This window comes from Bos grunniens, chromosome 21, assembly GCF_055505025.1.
Source record: "Bos grunniens cultivar Pamir isolate PY7600 chromosome 21, Bosgru_T2T1.0, whole genome shotgun sequence".
NCBI lineage: Eukaryota > Metazoa > Chordata > Mammalia > Artiodactyla > Bovidae > Bos > Bos grunniens.
This window is the reverse complement of record NC_141185.1, coordinates 37,969,822-37,988,902: the sequence shown is the minus strand read 5'-3', so window position 1 is coordinate 37,988,902 and position 19,081 is coordinate 37,969,822. Positions and strand designations below refer to the sequence as shown.

General features: G+C 37.4%; 1 protein-coding gene across 28 annotated transcripts in view; it reads right to left on the bottom strand.

Moving 5' to 3' along the window:
- PEAK1 (pseudopodium enriched atypical kinase 1) overlaps positions 1-19,081 on the bottom strand; it is a 314,448-nt gene that overhangs the window by 183,645 nt on the left and 111,722 nt on the right. Inside the window, exon 1 of one of the 28 annotated variants that reach the window (XM_086363960.1) lies at positions 12,538-12,604. The exons of the other annotated variants lie outside the window; for them this stretch is intronic. The gene's annotated coding sequence lies outside the window, so the exon portion shown is untranslated. Of the gene's footprint in view, positions 1-12,537; positions 12,605-19,081 lie in introns of those variants that run through there. 28 annotated transcript variants of the gene reach the window in all.

Genomic DNA, 19,081 nt, shown 5'->3' with positions numbered 1-19,081 from the left:
CAACCAAACTTTTAAATAAGAACTAATACTAGTCCTTTTCAAAATTTTCCCAAAAATCAAATTAGAGGGAATACTTCCTAACTTCATCTATGAAGTCAGCAGTACCATACCAAAGCCAGACAAAGGCACTACAAAAAAGAAAATGGCAAACCAATCTCTCTTAAAAGAACACTGAAACAAAAATCCTCCACAAAATAGCAAACCAAATTCATATTAATCAGATGATACATCTTGACCAAGTTAGATTTATTCCTAGAACATAAGAACCATTCAACATATGACAAGTGATTGATGTGGATTCTTTACCTGCTGAGCCATGGGGTGGGAGGCTCATTAATAGAATGAAGGGGAAAAAAACCATATGATCTTAATCAATGTAGAAAAAGGAGTGACAAAATTCAACATTCTTTCATGGTAAAAACACTCAACAAACTAAAAACAGAAGGAAATTAATCTCAGCATGACAAAAGCAATATACAAAAAACTTCACAGGGAACAACATACTAAATGGTGAAATACTGAAAGTTTTTCCTCTAAGATCAGGAATAAATGAAAGATGTCAGCTTTTGCCACTTCTATTCAACACAGTACTGGAAGTTCTACTTAACAGTAATTTAGCCAAGAGAAAGAAATAAAAGGCAACACATACACACACACAAAAATCAATTGCATTTCTATAAACTAACAATGGACAATCTGAAAAGAAAAAACAAAACCAATTCCATTTACAATAATATCAAAAGGAATAAAATAGGAATTAACCAAAGAGATGAAACACCTGTACACTGAAAACTACAAAAAAAAAAAAAAAAAAATCACTGAATGAAAATAAGCAATAACTCAATAAATGGAAACACATCCCATCTTAATGGGTTGGAAAAGTTAGTTGTGTTAAGATGTCCATTCTACCCAAAGCAATCTATAGATTCAGTGCAATCTCTATCAATATTTCAAATAATATTTTTGCAGAAATAGAAAAAGTCATCCTAAAATTCATATGAGTTCTCAAGGGACTCTGAAGAGCCAAAACAATCTTGAATAAAGAAGAACAAAGCTTATACATCGTGGTTTTAAAATTTATGACAATGCTAGTATGGCACTAGCATTAAAAAAGACAAAAAGACCAATGGAACACAATAAATATAAACCTTTGTATACATGGTTAAACAATTTTTGACAAGGGTGCCAAGACTATTCAATGGGGAAGCAACAGTCTTTTCAACAAATGATGCTGGTAAAACTGGATATCCATCATGCAAAAGAATAACGTTCAACCCTTATCTAACACCGTATACAAAAATTAACTCAAAATGGACCAAAGATCTAAATGTAAAACCTAAAAACATAAAACTTGTAGAAGATAGGGCAGAGGTTTCACAGCGCTGGATCTTGCAGTGATTTCTTGATATAACAACAAAGGCACAGGCAACCAAAGGAAAAATAAACAAATTGGACTTTGTGAAAATTTTTAAATTTTGTGCATCAAAACACTACCCACAGAGTTAAAAGACAACCCTCTGAGTGGAAGAAAGTACCTGCATATGTGCATATCATGTACTTGATAAAGGATTAATCTCCAGAATATATAGAGAACTCTCAAAATTCAACAACAAAACCAAACAACTCGGTTCAAAAATGGGCTAAGAACTTGAATACATTTTTCCAAAGGTATATAAATGGCCAATACACACATGAGAAATTAAACACCACTGTTTATTTAGGAAATGAAAATAAACCAAAACTACAATGAGACACCACCTCACATTCATTAGGATGGTTGCTATTGAAAAAACAAATAGGAAGTAACAAGTGTTGGTGAGGACGTAGAGCAAATGGAACCCTTGGCACTACTGGTGGGAACTTAAAATGATATGAGCTGTTGTGGAAAACAGTATGGTTCCACAAAAATTAAAATAGAATATTATCCAGCAATTCCTCTTCTGGGTACATACCCCCAAAAATTGAAAGCAAGGTCTTGAGAAGGTATTTGTACACTCACTCATATCAACGCTACTAATAAAAGAGAAAATGAGAAGGCAGCCTAAGCATCCACTGACAGGTGAATGCATAAATAAAATGAGGTATTTACATACAATGGAATAGCATTCATTCTTTAAAAGGAAGGGTATTCTGCAACATGTTACAACATGGGTAAATCTTGAAGAGATTCCTCTAAGTAAAATAAGCCAGTCACAAAAAGACAAATACTGTATTCCAGTTATATAGAACTGGAAAGCAATGGAAAGATGGTTGACAGAGGCTGGGTGAGGGAAGGTGAATGGGGAGTTATTATTTACTGGGTAAAGAGTCTCAGCTTTACAAAATGGAAAGAGTTACAGAGTTGGGTGATGGTGATGGTTCATCAATATTACGAATGCACTTAATGTTACTTGTATACCTAAGATGGTTAAGATGGTACATTTTATGTTAAATGTATTTTAGCACAATAAAAAAAATTAAAAGGAGGGTGAGGATAGGGAGAGGGAAGTGTAAATGACCCATTGAGAAACAAGGAAAATATAAAAAGAAGAAGGAAGGAAGGAAGGAAGGAATGCAGGGAGGGAAAGAGAGGAAGAGAGGGAGGAATGGACCTACATACACACACACACATTGAACTTTGGCATAAGTACCAGGTACTGCTCACTCAGGTACTGCTGTAGAGAGAATGCGCCAGGAGACCAACCATTGGAGAAGTATATTCTGACACCAAAGATAAAAATTCTGACACCAAAGACAAAAATTCCAGCCTAGTCTAAAATGGACAAAATTGGACTTAATTAGAAGTAATCAGCTGTAAAAAATGCAGATTTGAAAGGTCTAGACTATGTTCCACTGTCATTCCCAGTTAGGATATCAAATTGAATTTGGAAGAGTCTAGTATGACTTGTGTCTTAAAATTCTCAGGATACACGCAGAATGTGGATGCTCTTTGGAGTAGCTGACTTAATGGATGTTATGGAGAAGTATTTCTGCCATTCATAGGAAAAAAGCACATATTTCACAGAAGCACTTAAAATCAACATTTTCCACTGCTTCAAATGGTAAGTGAAGTAAAAGTTCTAATTTCAAACTCACTCTAAGCTGCAATAAAAAATGTATGCTCTTATAAACTTCTGTTGCTAAGTTACTTCAGTCGTGTCCGACTCTGTATGACCCCAGAGACGACAGCCCACCAGGCTCCTCCGTCCCTGGGATTCTCCAGGCAAGAGTACTGGAGTGGGGTGCCATTGCCTTCTCCAATGCATGAAGGTGAAAAGCGAAAGTGAAGTTGCTCAGTTGTGTCCGACTCTTAGCGACCCCATGGACTGCAGCCTACCAGGCTCCTCCGCCCATGGGATTTTCCAGGCAAGAGTACTGGAGTGGGGTGCCATTGCCTTCTCCAAACTTCTGTTAGCCACACAGAAAAGGAAATGTGTTACTAAAATCTGTGAATGCTATGTCCCCAAAGCATTTGTCACTTCAGCTAACATAACAGCTCATTCTCCTTGGAGGAAATCAATCACTTTGTCAATAGTCCTGGTCAAGCAGGTGAAAATATTTCTCACAGGGGATTCTCTTAGTGCAATGTCTCAGCAACTCTTTAAAATCTGTAGGCACGTGAAATCTGAGGATTGGATGAAAAAAAAGAAGAAATATATTACATTTTTACCTCAAAAGTCTCAGTGATACTGCTTCACATTTTCCTATATTTCAGCTCCTATAGGAAAAAATTTTCCTATATTTCAGCTCCTACAGGAAATTATTACATGACATTACTGTCATTTCCTATAACCAAGGTATTTGTTTACCTGGATGGACTGACTGCAGAGATATTTCAGATCTTACAAGCTCAGATACACCAATCTTTTCATAATATTGACTTTGAGTTGGGCTGGGGAGGATGACTTGAGGAAAAAGAAAACCAGTTGCAAAGAAGGAATTCTGCTATAAATAGGATTTTCTATTTTCCTGGCAGCCACAGGGATATAACAATGTAAAAAAAAAAATCTATGAGCTAGAAAGGATTTCTCCTATGACCTAAGAAAGTAAACTAGGTAATATGCCATGTCAATCACTCTCTAGTTTGGTACCAGCCCCTGACAGCATCATAGACTTAGTAACAGAGGTTTTTAAATGGTAATAGATTTTAAAAGTCTCTTTTAAAATGGGCAGTGAGAACTGCAGCTATGCTGCATGCTACATTTTTAAAAAATTGTGGCAAAGAAAATGAAATTGATCTTGCTATTTAATGATTAGGTTTTTTCCCTCTGTGTGATTTCAATTCAAGATTAACATGAGTACCTTTCATTTGTATCACATTCCAAATTCTCCACTGAGTAGAAAATAAGAACTGAATAATATGGGAAAGACATTTCTTTTTTCTCAATGAGAAATTAATGCCAGTCTTTTCCAATCTTTTTAGATTATTCAACATTCATTTCACAGCAACTAGTTATCGAACCTACTATATTCCAGGTACTTCAATCATCCAAAGAACATAAGCACTACAGTTTACAATTTTAAGGTACTATTAAACACATGGTCTCCAAGGAGGCAGTTATTTTTATTGTTTTAGGTTTTCAATTTAAAGTTTTTAGGAAAACTCAGCCATTTTAAAATAGTTTAACAACTGTACTGCTGTCAGAAATTCTAGCTATCTAGAAATTATGCAGCTAATTTTAAACCAGACAAATATGGAACAAAGATGTATTGTTGGTTTACTTGTGATTACATATGAATTAGCAACATAAGAGAGAATGAATATTTTCAGCAATTTTGGGGGAATAAAAAAATCACAGTATTTCAGTATTTCTATTTCTGTATTTCCATTTCTTCTCTCCATTAATTTATTCCATCACTACAAATTTCTATTTTATTCAATAGGCTATAATTTGATAAGGATTATTATTTTGATGTTCATTGTGTTTCAAGACCAGCCAGCAAGTGCCACTTGAAGGTGACCTCTGTATCCTTTAGTTACAACCCCTCACTCTGTGAGCAATTCCTTACTTTCTGGCACAGGATGATGTGTCCAGCATATCTTGTTATGTTCTTTCTCTACAGTAGCCCTAGAATCAGCCATTTCTTCAAGAAGCCCTAGCACAAACACCTACCTTCCCAGGTCCTGTCTCATGACTCCCAGATTGAATTATTCAGGAAGAAAAGGACAGCAATAAGAAAGCCAGAGGGCTACTTTGTTTAGAACGGGTGACTTGCACCGATTCCCTCTGTAGCTGGATAGGTCTGTTTCCCCAGTAGCCTCATCTACCTTGAATAGCAAGGCTGACTACATGCTCTGTTTAAGAAATAGAGGAGTCCTGTTAATAGGCAAACTTCCCCCAGCACATAATTACAACAGTAAGGAAACACTTGTTCTGGGAGTAGAACATTCTGGGTTCATTGTATTCCCTGGAAAGTTGCCTCTTCCTTTTTCTTTCTTTCTAAATACATTGTTTATTTTAGGACAGCTTTAATGTATAGAGAAGTTGTGAAGACAGTGGAGTTCTCATGTGTCCTCCACGCAGTTTCCCTTATTAATACCCTATATTACTAAGGGACACTTGTCAAAATTAGCAAACCAATATGGATATTATTAGCTAAAGTCTGTACTTTATTTGGATATTCTCGGTTTTCCTGCTATCCATTTTCTGTTCCAGGATCCCATCCAAGACATCATATTACATTTAAGTAGTTATGCCTCCTTAGGCTATTCTTGGTTGTGACAACTTCTCAAACTTTTCTTGTCTTTGATGACTGTATTAGTTTCCTGTGACTGCTATAACAAATTAACACAAACTTAACATCTTAAAAAAAGAGGAATTTGTTCTCTTATAGTTTTAAAGGCCATAAGCCCTAAGTGGCAACCCACTCCAGTATTCTTGCCTGGAGAATCCCATGGACAGAACAGCCTGGTGAAGTAGAGTCCATGGGCTTGTAAAAGAGTCGGATACAACTGAGCAACTAAATAAATCCTGAAATCAAGGTCTCAGCAGGGCCAAACTCTCTGAAGGCCTTCAGGAAAAATCATTCCATGCCTCTTCTACCTTCTTGTGGCTTAAAGCCATCCCTCAGTTTGTGGGTGACTCACTTAAAGTCTCTGCCTCTTTATTTTCTGGTCTATGTGTGTCTTTTCCTCTGTGTCTTATTAGGACACGTCATTTGATTTATAATCTGCCCAGATAATCTGGGATGATCTCATCTCAAATTCCTTACTTAAATACATCTGCAAAGACTCTTTCACCGAACAAAATCACATTCACAGGTTCTGCAGCTTAGGACACGGACACATCTTTTGAGGAGCATCACCATTCAACCTCCTACAATGAACTCTACAGTTTTGAAGATCGCTTGTCAGATATTCTGTGTGACTTGATTTCTCATGGTTAGACTGAGATAAAGTATTTGAGAGAGGAAAACCAAAGTGTCATTTGTATGATACCCTATCAGGGGTACTTACTATCAACATGATTTATCATTGTTCATGTTAACCATGATCACCTGGCATTACATTTTGTCAGGTTTGGGCTCTATAATGTCACCCTTTCCATACTGTGTTCTTTGGGGAAAAGTCACTATGAGCAGCTCAACTTAAGCAGAGGGGAGTTACGTCCCACTTCACTGAGGGTGGGAAGGCTAAACAAATTATTTAGAATTCTTCTTTGGGGGATTGTCTAGTTTTCTTCAAGGTCAACATTAACCATTTGCTTATATTGCTATGGAGACATTGATATATTTGCTTTACACTTGGGGTTTTAACCTAATACTACTTTATTTTGTTGCTCAAACTGTTACAGCTTTGGTCATTGGAAGATCTTGCAGTTGGCTCTTTTGTCCCTTTGGTATACTCCTGCTGTTATGTTTTTGTTTTTTTTGTTTTTTGTGCCACTACAACATGCTCTACACTCCCCCTGTATATTTCCTACCCCAATGGGAGAATCAACCACATCTCCAAAAAGCCCTGATTCCTCTTAATGGAGAATGGTATTAGAAACCAAAGTCTGCGCACTAGGTGTGGTCAGTGCTACTGGGGTTTCATTGCTTCTAGGCCCTCTCAGCTGACAGAGCAATTAGATATAGATCTACATCTATCTATATACATATACATATACAAATACCTACAGGCATACCTCAGAGACATTGAGGTTTAGTTTCAGATCACTACAGGAAAACAAATATTGCAACAAAGTCACCATTTTTTTTTTTTGGTTTGCCATGCACTTAAAAGTTATGCTTACACTACCCTGATTCTATTAAGTGCACAAAAGTATCATATCTAAAAAATAATGTACATACCTTAATTTTAAAAAATACTTTTACTGCTAAAAAATGCTAACCATCATCTAGGCCTTCAGGGAATCATCATCTTTTTTCTGGTGTTAAGATTTGAAATACATCAAGAATTACCATAATGTATGAATAACACAGAGACACAAAATGAGCAAACACTGTTGGAAAAGTGGTACCTACAGACTTGCTTTATGCAAGGTTGCCACAAACCTTCAATTTGTAAAAAATGGAATATCTGTGAACTGCAATAAAACAAGGTATGCCTGTATCAGTTCAGTTCAGTTCGGTCGCTCAGTCGTGTCCGACTCTTTGCGACCCCATGAATCGCAGCACACCAGGCCTCCCTGTCCATCACCAACTCCCGGAGTTCACTCAGACTCATGTCCATCGAGTCAGTGATGCCATCCAGCCATCTCATCCTCTCTCGTCCCCTTCTCCTCTTGCCCCCAATCCCTCCCAGCATCAGAGTCTTTTCCAATGAGGCAACTCTTTGCATGAGGTGGCCAAAGTACTGGAGTTGCAGCTTTAGCATCATTCCTTCCAAAGAAATCCCAGGGCTGATCTCCTTCAGGATGGACTGGTTGGATCTCCTTGCAGTCCAAGGGACTCTCAAGAGTCTTCTCCAACACCACAGTTCAAAAGCATCAATTCTTCGGCGCTCAGCCTTCTTCACAGTCCAACTCTCACATCCATACATGACCACAGGAAAAACCATAGCCTTGACTAGACGGACTGTAACCATCTGTAACCATCTGTATCTATGTTAAGTTAAACATGAACTCATATTGTCTCCAGCTCTAATCCATTACCACATGGATGGTTCTAGCCTTTTCTCCTTACTTACCTGTATACTATGACAGTGAGAATCCTGACTTCCAACTCATGTATATCAGTTTCAGAATTCTTACTCCATATCCCACCTTCTGTGTAATAGAACTTTATCAACTAAAGTACAGTGCTTATGTATATAGTTCTTTTTGTGTTTTAGTCCTAAAAGTTCCACTCATTTCCAAAGTTACATAGGGTAGCACTTTATTCTTCCACTCCCTTCAGTAATATTGTTTCATTTATTTGCAATTTTGTCACATTTTATATTTAATCATGGAATCCTTGAGGTTTTAAGTGAGTTTTAAAATTTTTGTATATGTTAAGGTCCACTCTTTCTGTTGTAAAGTTCTGCAGATTTTGGCAAATGCTTAATATCTTATATTCACCCTTAGACTATCATACAAAATAGTTGTAGTGCCCTAAAAAAGCCCCTGTGCTTCATTTTTCCACAACTGCCTGCTCCCCCAGGCTTCTGGCAACTACTGATGTTTTCACTCACTCTTTTTTTTAAACTTTTTTCCAGAATGCTATATAACTGAACTCACATGGTACGTGGCATTTTCAGCTTTTAAACTGAGCAGTATGCATTTAATATTTATCTGTGCCTTTTCATGGCCTTATATCTTTATTCTTTCTATCACTGAATAACACTGCATTGTATGGGTGTTTAGCCATTCACATCCTGAAGGACATCTTGGTTGCTTCCCATTTGGGGAGATTATAAATAAAGCTGCTGTAAATGTTTGTGTGCAGGTTTGGTGGATATAAGTTTTCAAATTAGTTGGGTAAATATCTGGGAGCGTGCTTGCTGATTTTGGATGGTAAGCCACTCTTAGTTTTGTAAGAAACTGTCAAACTGTTTTCCAAAGTAGCTGTATCATTTTGCATTCCCACTAGCAATGAATGAAGTTTTTAATGCTCCACATCCTTGCCACAATCTGGTTTTGCCGGTGTTTTGGATTTTAACCATTCTAACAGATATATAATGTAATAATATGTAATAATATGATATCATATATAATGAAATCTCAGTATTGTTGCAACTTGCAGTTCTCTAATGACATGATGCAGGACATCTTATTATATGCTTATTTGCCACCTGTATATCTTCTTTGATGAAGTATCTCTTCAAAATGTTTGCTCATTTTTAAATAAAGTTGATTATTTTCTTACTGTTGAGTTTTAAGACTTCTTTATATATTTTGGATACAAATTCTTTATTGGAAGTGTTTTGCAAATACTTTCTCCCCATCACTGGCTTATCTTTTCATTTTTTTCATTCATGTCTTTCACTGAACAGTTTTCTATTTTAAATATGCCCCTTATCTACTTTTTTCTTGCATGAATTGTATTACTAATGCGTTTTAAAACACACTGCCAAACCCAAGGTCATACAGATTTTCTCGTATATTTTCTTTAATAACTGTTATAGTTTTTCATTTTGCATTTAGGTCTATGATCCATTCTGAGTTAATTACTGTATGAATTGTAAGGTCTGTGTCTGAGTTCACTTCTTTTTCATATGGATATCCAACTGTTCCAGCACCATTTATTGACGAGACTATCCTTTCTACACTGAGTTGTCTTTGCTTTCATGGCAAAAATCAGTTGACTATGCAGAGTACATCATAAGAAACGCTGGACTGGAAGAAACACAAGCTGGAATCAAGATTGCTGGGAGAAATATCAATAACCTCAGATATGCAGTGACACCACCCTTATGGCAGAAAGTGAAGAGGAACTAAAAAGCCTCTTGATGAAGGTGAAAGTGGAGAGTGAAAAAGTTGGCTTAAAGCTCAACATTCAGAAAACAAAGATCATGGCATCCAGTCCCATCACTTCATGGGAAATAGATGGGGAAACAGTGGAAACAGTGTCAGACTTCATTTTTCTGGGCTCCAAAATCACTGCAGATGGTGACTGCAGTCATGAAATTAAAAGACGCTTACTCCTTGGAAGCAAAGTTATGACCAACCTAGATAGCATATTCAAAAGCAGAGACATTACTTTGCCAATAAAGGTTTGTCTAGTCAAGGCTATGGTTTTTCCTGTGGTCATGTATGGATGTGAGAGTTGGACTGTAAAGAAGGCTGAGCGCCGAAGAATTGATGCTTTTGAACTGTGGTGTTGGAGAAGACTCTTGAGAGTCCCTTGGACTGCAAGGAGATCCAACCAGTCCATCCTAAAGGAGATCAGCCCTGGGATTTCTTTGGAAGGAATGATGCTAAAGCTGAAACTCCAGTACTTTGGCCACCTCATGCAAAGAGTTGCCTCATTGGAAAAGACTCTGATGCTGGGAGGGATTGGGGGCAAGAGGAGAAGGGGACGAGAGAGGATGAGATGGCTGGATGGCATCACTGACTCGATGGACATGAGTCTGAGTGAACTCCGGGAGTTGGTGATGGACAGGGAGGCCTGGCGTGCTGCGATTCATGGGGTCGCAAAGAGTCGGACATGACTGAGTGACTGATCTGATCTGATCTGATCTGATACTTGTGTGGATTTATTTTTTATTTCCTTTCTGTTTTATTATTCTATATGTCTACTCTTTTGCCCATACCATTGTCTTGATTATTGTAGCCTTACATTAAGTCCTGAAATCAGCTAGTGTGAGTACTCCAACTCTGTTCATTTTCAGTTCTGTGTTGGCTATACTAGGTCTTTTGTTTTCCATTAAAACTTTAGAATTAGTATGTTGATATTTATAAGACAGCTTGGTAGGGTTTTGATTGGGGTCACATATTTATAGATCAACTGTAAAAAAAACGGTTATTTAACAATATTGAACCTTCCGATCCATGAACACAGAGTACTTCTCCATTTATTTAGATCTTCTTCAACTTGCTTTTTAAAAAAAATCAATGGTGTATAGTTTTCTGTTTGTATTTTCTTAATTACATGAGTATCTCCTTTCAGGAGAGTCTATTATAAATGGTATTTTCTGAGATTAAAAAGTTGAGAATGGTCATATAAATCACTTAATCTACTTGGACTTGGGGGTTTCTTATTTGCACATGTGTATAATTTCTGTGCTCATTAATCTAAAAGGTTACTGTAAAGAAGAAATTACAATATATGGAAAAACTGTATGCAAACTAGAAATCACTAAACAAGTCTAAGTTCATTAAGTCCGTCATTTCTTTCGTAAGGATGAAGATACTAAACTCCTGAGAAATTAAATCACTTTACAAAATTTCATTTGGGGGATGAAACTATGCTGTACACACAGCAGAACTGAAGGATGTTAAATAAACAAAACTGGCTGGAGGGGAAGATTTGTAAAGAGGGTAGGAAAGGAGGATAAAACCAGATTTGTACCCAATTACATATAAGTGAGGGGCCACTAAAAGATAAAGAAATTGATAATTAATATAGGGTTTTCTGGAAATTAATATGACTGATAGGGCAGTATAAAATGGAAAATGGAAGGACTCAGAACTGTGCAACAGATGAGGTTCTTTGTAAGAATTTTAGAACATGAAAGGGACTTAGAAATTTTTATATACACTGTAGGCTATTCTCACCAGCAAACATATATACATCAGTATAATAGATGAGTAAAACGCATGACACCATCTGTTTTGCTTTAATTGTAACTGCAGTTAACATGTGCGTTGTTGCTCAGTCATTTTCTCTTTCTGGTCCTGAACTGCTTTGGAGTATTTTTAAGAAAAAGTGAAGAAGGAATAACTAGTCAGGCAGAGATTAAAGGCATAAGTGATGGCATCAATGAGACCTCTTAAATACTTCAAAAGTCTAAATCCTCCCTTGGATTTAACTATGGAAATTCTAAGGACATCTTTTATCCTTTTGCTCTTACATCATGTGCATTGTTTTTCAGAAATTAGTTGGCTCTATCTGAACATTCTATCTCCTGGGTAAGGCGACTAGAAGGAAGCTGACAGTAGACTCCGAATACTTTCTTACGCCATTCAGAACTGAAGTGCACCCGGATTCAGAAAAAGAAGAGTTATGATCATTTAAAATCCCAGGAAATGGCTGTGTGATAGAATTTGGCATTTACATTTTGAACTGCTTAATCACTCTTTTTTATAGACTAGCTGAAGGTTATTTTGTCTCTCTGGCATTTTCTTGTCTTAGCTGACTTCCTCTGTCATCCAAGGCTCAGTTTCAAGGGTGAAATACATTATGATAATCACAGTCAACCAAAAGCAACCCAATTCCAAACTCTATAACTTCATGCTTTTCGCATCAATTTCACTTCAGTTAAAAGGCCAGTTAAAGGAAGAATGTGTGAATAAATCTGAGTTTACAAGTTCTACTGCCACTATTATCTCACACAATAAGGCTTTTTAGTCAATTCACCACTGTCAGACTATATTATATACTATAAAGATGGCATGTACATAACTATCTTCAGAAATTAAATGACACCACTTTAGAAAGATGAACTTTCTGAAGTAAAGATTCCACATGCTTTACCTAAATAAATTATTGTCCATATTCCTTCATGAATAGTTCCATTACTTCCTGTTTCTTCAATTACTTCTCTCCCTAGGCCAATGAAGAAAAACAATAAAAAATATATATAAACTATTTTAAAGTATTAAACCACTACTAACCTTCAGGCATTTTTCAACAAGACCTTGAGGATGGAAACCACGACTATAAGCCAAGCCCAGTCCCAGGTCCGAAGCTTACAGTACCTGACACTGAGCACATCACAGCTTATTTGGGCCTTGGCTTCTTTGTGTGCAGTATGAGGGGACTGGACACAATGACTGGGAAATTTTCCTAAACATCAATAATCTAAATTTTTTAACTTCTATTGCTGGTATTTTTACAAAGAATGCGGGGTCCTTTTGAAAACATTACTGGAATAAATGATCTACAGAATCACAGTAAACCACAAAGTAAGAGTAGTATAAGCAATTGATAGATATAAACATTTGGATTAATAAAATGTAAGAATCTTAACAAAAGCTCTCCTTTAGATTTGGTACTAACCAGGTTTCCTTTGTCTTGGCTCAAAAACAACAATCTTTCTGTAAAACCTCTCTTGCCTGGAATAGAGATGCAGACACAGGAACAGACTTGTAGACACAGTGAGGGGAGGAGAAGGTAGCATGAATTGAGAGAGTAGCAACTAACATATATACACTACCATGTGTAAAATAGATAGCTAGTGGGAAAATGAAAGCAAAAGTCAGACTCTTTCCGACCCCATGGACTATAGCCTGCCATCCATGGAATTCTCCAGGCAAGAATACTTTTCTCCAGGGGATCTTCCCAACCCAGGGACCAAACCCAGGTCTTGTTTACTGTATGAACCACCAGGGAAGCCTAAGTATATTGAAGTGGGCAACCTAGCCCATCCCATCTCCATAGGATCTTCCTGACCCAGGAAAAGAACCGGGATCTCCTGCATTGCAGGGGATTCTTTACCAGCTGAGCTACCAGGGAGGCCAGACAGTGGGAAGCTGCTGTATAACACAGGGAGCTTAGCACAGTGCTCTGTGACAATCTAGAGGAGTGGGATGGAAGGGGTGGGAGGGAGGTTCGAGAGGGAGGGGATATATGTATACTTATAGCTGATTGATACTGTTGCACAGCAGAAACTAATACAACACTGTAAAGCGATTATCTTCCAGTTTAAAAAAAATTCATCACCACAGAGCAGGAGCTGGGGGAGGGGAGGGGAGGAGGCAGAACTCTGTACATAATGTCAGGATTTGTCCTGTTCTTAACATGGTCAGGGCTCATACAAGATCCTGGGCCCACAGTCTGTAGCTCAAAAGTCCACTGAACACATGTGAAAATATAAAAGCTATCTGATCTAATTAATATTACATGTAGATTCCAAATCTACTCAAACCAAGAATCAGATAATTTGTTAAATCTGAATTATGACTAAATCCTTTTTTCCTTTGAAGCAAACCAAGTACCAGGTTTTGGATCCCAATTGTGTTGGTTAAGTCAAATTGCATTCTATTAGCCCATGAGTATATTTCTGTAAGTATAGCTATGTTGAAATAAAGTGTTAAAAAGCAAAAGAAAAAAAAGTTCATTGTAACCCATGTGGGGAAATAAATTTACTCCTACTCTGCTGGTGGGAATATAAGTAGACCAAAAAACAAACAAACAAAACTTTGCTGCTTGAGGAGGTCTTCTACTAATTACCTCTCCAGGTTCTCACTGCACACAATTTCCTGTCTATCAAGGCATTTTAACAAAACTAGGAGCTCCTTCCTCAAGATGGACACTTTGGAGGGGTCCAGCAAACAGTCACAAAACACAGAAGAAAAGAACCTTGCTCTCTTTGATTCCACTTTGAAATTTTGTGTATATAAGGGTGAACTATTTATCCATTTCTAAACTCTGAGGGGGGAAGACTGAGTCTTCTTACTTGGTTACAGCTCTGATAATACTTTAGCAAGTGTTAGGAAGATAGTAGCTGCTTAATAAATGTTGAATATGGAACAATAAAAAGTTAAAAGTTTAAGAATTAACACTGCACAGCTTTTAACTTCTTGGGTATACTATTGGGTATTTAGCAGAATTAAAGTTAAAAAGTAACTATTTTAATATAAGCTTTCATCTTAAAAACACTTTGAAGTAATGGAGAGTACAGGTATAATCAGACACACCTGTGTGATAATGTCTTTGCACTTCCATGTCCTCATTCTAAAATTGGAACCAACCTAGTTTACAAGATTGGTGTAAAGATTAAAGATAATATATACAAACTATCCATTAGCCCAAGCCCCACAGTAGGTGTTCAACAAATACATGGCAATATTATGTGACTTAATCCTCAACATAATTTCAGGCTTTGGAGATAAAACCTTTTTCTTCCTGCTTCATTTTCAACATATCCCTCATTTGTATTTAAATCCCTTCTTAAAAATTTCAAGTATGTATGCTTTTATCAAATATTAGCTTCATTACAAAGTTCTATTAAGAGGAATACCTTTACTACTTTAATAGTAGAGAAGAAAATCAGTTTTGATATTTCACTGCTTTTCTGAGGTCCTAAAACAGTAATAATATTTATGACACTGAAGTTTACGAAGCAGTAAATAGCTTTTGTGGCTGATTAAGCATCTCTGTTTCACTTCACATACCCTGGTACCATAGACATTACCCCTTAATTAAATGCCTGTTTATGTTACACAAGGACCTTTTCTGATCATATACAACTCAACAAATATTAGAATGAGAGAGAAGAAAAAAAAAAGCTGAATTACTGGAAGAGATGCTATTAACACTAAAACTTCTGCTTAAAGTCCAGTCAATGAGATGATATCATATAAAAGTTTTACTGTTTACAAATCAAAACCAAAAAATCATCCAAAAAAAAACTATACTTAAGAAAGATATCAATTCAGTTTGAAATGTCTGAGATTAGGGATACAAGTAAAAACACAAACATCATGTAAGAGGAGGAGAATGTTTCTTTCTTTTGCTAGAAATAAAATAATTAGCTATAAAGTCATTTTATAATTTTCATTGGATATTAATATTTTAGCACTTGAGTGGCAAAAGACCAGAAAGGTGCAAGTTTGTGTCATTACCAAGGTGAATGTGTATTCTCTCATCTGTGGGGAGTTTTATCCTAGAGTAAGATAAAGGAAAAGTTAAAGAGAAATCCCTGACAAATTATCCTCAGGGCTGTACAGTTCACAGGAAGTTCAGCTGCCACCCTACTTTTGATGCTCCTAATTCAGGCAGCAACTGGTAAATCCGTATCTCTGCACAGACAGGAGGAATGACATATTAAGGCACAAATTATAATTCATGATAGAAAGGGAGTTTTTCAGCAAGGGAAACAAATAAACAAACAACTCCCTCCTACACACACCTTTCTAGTTCTAGAAAAACAACAGTCTACATGCCTGGTGTGGCTAAATGTTGGATACACTGTATTTATGAAACTGAGCAACTGGTCACAGATTGAAAATGACAATGATATGCAAATATAATGGTATAATATAGCTAAAGAAGTGATCATACCTCAGACAAATCATCACCTATACCAGTTTCTATCACTCAAATGTTCTCTGTCTCCACTCCCCATTTAATCCACCAAAAGAAGTTTGGATAAAGTGTTTTTTCTGATCTGTAAGCTGAACACCAAACTGTATTTAGTAGGTTTTCTCAACTCATTTACATTTGTGTATATTTTGCATTTGCCATAAATACCTATCAATGTGTTTTATTTGCAATCACCTTTATTATTTACACTAATGGGAAGTTGAAAATTAGTCACTCAGTTGTGTCTGATTCTTTGCAACCCCATGGACTGTACCCCGCTAGGCTCCTCTGTCCATGGGATTCTCCAGGCAAGAATAATGGAGTGGGTAGCCAGTTCCTTCTCCAAATGGCAAGTAGATAGAGTAGTAAATAGTCTAAAACACTCAAAAATAAAAATTTTATAAATTCAAATAAGATGATAAAAGAATTTTAAAGCCATGATACAAGAGGAACTGGGGCTATTCTTCCTGGAGAAAAACTACTTACAGAGGACATGATGGCTGTCTTCAGACACATGAGTTGTCACACCACAAACACTGCTAAGAAGTAAAGCTGGTAGATGGTCACTGAGGCAGGTTTCAGTTCACTGTATAAAAGACAATCTCTTGTATATGGGTAGGAAAGAACACTCAGAAACCAAATGACATTGAATAGAGAGGTGGTTGGTCTAAAACTAAATGACCCCTAAAGCCTCTTTCAACTCTCGAGTCCATGATTTTGTAATGTATGTTTAAATCATGATCAAATCTGAATGTCTGACAGCAGTTCACGAAATCACACAAGGTTATAACTGTACTGGGGGTCACCGTAGTGAGAAACAGAATGCAGACTGAGTCATTCCGTGTAATGTCTCTAGCTTGTTCACAGCACCCATTTAAGTAGAGCTTGTATTACTCTGAACCAAGCAAACAACTGCTAACTTTATGAGTTTCTTACCAAAACACGAAAAACAGAATAAACCTAAAGTAAAAAACTGGAGAGAAAAAATGGGTCAGGCTGTAAAAGAGCTGCAAAAGAACCTCGAGTTCCGACAAGAGCCATATTTAAGGAATTGATCATGAAGTCCAGACACAACACAAGGGAAATGAGTAGTCTGTACAGAAGGAATGAAGGTTTCTAGAAGGGTGGATGCAGAATAAAGAAAGGAACTATAATCATTGTTGAAAATTAAATGCAACTATATGCTCCCCACCTTGCTCAATTCTACAAGTTTGTGCAAAAGGCAGAGTAAGTGAAACACATAAAAAAGGAATCTGACACAGAGCTGGGTGGAGATATCCTGAGAAAGTACCAAGATTGGAAGGCTGAGATCTAAGTGACAAATGTTTCAGATAAGAGAATGACATGTGTGACCCTAAGATGAAAGGGAGGAAAGTGTATTTAAAGAATGAAAACAAGTGAGGCTAGAGAAGTAGGTTTGCAGAAACCGGTCTATACAGTACATTACAGGAGACATTAGGGCTTACTTCGTAGCCTAGATCATTAGGAAATCAGGGAAGGAGTTTTAAGCACATGGCTATAATGATCAGATATGGAGTCTGAAAAAATCACTGGATACTGGGCAAAGAATGTTATTTTACAAATTACCGAAGCTGATCTGAGAGAACACTGAAATAGGTTATGATGATGGTAGTCTAGAACAAACAAAGTGGTGGTAATGGTGATGGAAAGTAGATGAATTCAAGAGGTATTTCAAGTATAACAGCCAGTAATGTGATAACAGAGGATGAGTACAGGGATTTTTGAGAGGGATGAGGGAGAATTAGAGAAGGTCTTCTAAAACATCAGCTCTAAGTCTTAAAGAACTAAAGGCATTAAAGAAAGAAAGTGAAAGTGAAGTCACTCAGTCGTGTCTGACTCTTTGCGACCCCACGGACTGACTGCAGCCTACCAGGCTCCTCAGTCCATGGGATTTTCCAGGCAAGAATACTGGAGTGGGTTGCCATTTCCTTCTCCAGGAGATCTTCCCGACACAGGGACTGAACTGGGGTCTGCATTAAAGATAATGAGAATTCCCGCTTGAACTAATGTTCTGAGATAAAGACAAAGAAAACTAAAGACAGAACTAGTCACACATGTAGGATGAAGTCAGTGGGTGGTGTGTCCTTTGTGTTTGGGTCACTGCCGTAAGATGAAAATGGACAGCCAGGCAAAGTCAGATCCCAAAGGGCTTTCAAGGGGAAAAAAATTTGAAATTTAACCTAGAGACTGTACAAATGATTTTACTGAAGACAGAAACAAGACTTTATATGCCTTGTGGAAAGACTCCTTTGCCAGTGGTATGGGGAGAAATTGTTACTGAACCCAAGTCCATGTGTCCAATGCACAGTGAAGCCAAACAAAACCAAAACATCAGAGTTTGGAGCAGAGAAGAGTTTACTGCAGAGCCACGAGTGGCTCTTGCCTTAAAAAACTCCAGAACTTCCTGAAAGTGGTCCACAATGCCCTTTTATAGGCAAGGTGAGGGAGGGGTGTGGTTAGTTGTTGCAAACTTCTGGTATCAGAGCCTTTGTTCTTGAGGTCAGGTCTTTAGGTTCCTGTTAAGCTCCACCCAAACAAATGCTGCTTTCTGTTCTGACAAGAAAGGGCAAGATAGAAAACACCAATCAGGTTAATTCTCAGCTTACAACAATTACCCTTCTTTGTGAATATCCCCAACCACAGAGGTGGACCTGAAGTAATGACATGCAATGTCCTTGCAACTTACATCTGACTTCTGGCCACCTCTTAGGGGTAGACAACTGATTTAAGCTATACCAATTTTTGAAACTTGAATGGAAAGAGTGAAGCTGGTTGAAGCTGTTACCTCAATGGCAGTGTCCATATGGCAGTTGCTGAGGCCTCCATGGAACTGCCTGTGACCCATGGAGACTATTGCTGCCATTAAGTCACACAGGTGAGGGTAGGGGAGAGGTTTATTGATGTTCCAAGGCCTGGGCCCAGCCAGTGGGCAGCCTTGGTGCCCACAGAGCCCTCAGCCTGTCCTGGACAC